The sequence below is a fragment of the Rhincodon typus genome, unplaced genomic scaffold, assembly GCF_021869965.1.
Source record: "Rhincodon typus isolate 14 unplaced genomic scaffold, sRhiTyp1.1 hic_rhity00012690, whole genome shotgun sequence".
NCBI classification, from domain to species: domain Eukaryota; kingdom Metazoa; phylum Chordata; class Chondrichthyes; order Orectolobiformes; family Rhincodontidae; genus Rhincodon; species Rhincodon typus.
Window position 1 is genome coordinate 5,360 of NW_025978328.1, and position 1,206 is coordinate 6,565.

Consider the following 1,206-nt stretch of genomic DNA (forward strand, 5'->3'; position numbering starts at 1 on the left):
GGGGCTGCTTTGCCCTGGATGGTGTCGAGCTTCTTGAGTGTTGTTGGAGCTGCCCCCATCCAGGGGCAAGTTTATTTTTGCAACGTGTTTAATCACAGTGATCATACATTCCCAAGGGGGCGGCCTTTGTACTTTTTCTTAGCAAAGATTAATCAGACACAGAAGGACGCAAAACATTTTACACCAGAAATTCGACTGGCATAGCCTTGTAAATACTCGAGCTACAAGAGCAGGTCAGAAGCTAGGAATAGCGCACTGAGTAACTCCCCTCCTGACTCAGTGCAGTATTCCTAGCTTCTGACCTGCCCTTGTAGCTACAGAATTTACATGGCGACCCCAGTCGAATTTCTGGTGTAAAATGTTTTGCGTCCTTCTGTGTCTGACTAATGTTTGCTTTTTTTTGTTCAAAGTAAGGAGGGGCTGCCCCTTGCGAATCTATTCGGTGACTATGGTCACTGTGTGATTAAACACGTTGCAAACATAAAACCGTTGGTCTATCAAGTCAAGCTTCATTCTGCAAAGGGACTTTGACCGGTTTCACCATCAGCTGGGATCCGATTGCAGGTCCGAGGAGCCAGCCGTCTTCCTCCTCTGCTCGTTCTCCCTTTTTATATCCAGGGTCCTGAGTTTCTGTTTTTATCTTGACACCCTCACAGGTTATGGAGAAATCTGTTCAGCGCAAATGGCCGGACCAAGCTACAATCGCTCCATCAAGACGTGCGCGGAGTAACCATTTTTGTATGAATGCGGGAAACCGTTTCAACTGTTCAAGAAATAATTGACTTGGGTGCAGTCTCATCATTTTCTGACCTTTTTTTTAATTTGAGGGCTGTGGGGGCTGGTTAAGACGTTTCTCAGCTGGTGTCGAAATGAACCACACTGCCCTTGTGTCCGATCACTGAGAGGGTTTTACGGTCAGGGATCTTACCTGCAGCCTTTTTATTTAAATCTGATTTGCTGTCCTTGCAAGGCTGTTTCAACTTTCCCGACAGGATAATAAACAGTATCACAGCCACAATCTCTGGCCTCCAACCTCATCGTTCCCCAACCTCGCACTGCCCGCTTCGATCTCCTTCCCAAAATCCACAAACCTGAATGCCCTGGTCGACCCATTGTCTCCGCCTGCTCCTGCCCCACCGAACTGATCTCCACCTATCTCGACTCCATTTTCTCCCCCTTGGTCCACGAACTCCCTACCTACGTCCG

The 1,206-nt window shown here is 47.9% G+C and overlaps 1 long non-coding RNA gene across 1 annotated transcript in view; it reads left to right on the forward strand.

Moving 5' to 3' along the window:
* LOC125482571 overlaps positions 1 to 801 on the forward strand; it is a 6,160-nt gene extending 5,359 nt beyond the window's left edge. The window contains exon 3 of the long non-coding RNA XR_007261680.1: positions 657 to 801. This is a non-coding gene — a long non-coding RNA (uncharacterized LOC125482571). The remainder of the gene's footprint in view (positions 1 to 656) is intronic.
* Positions 802 to 1,206: the final 405 nt, after the last annotated feature.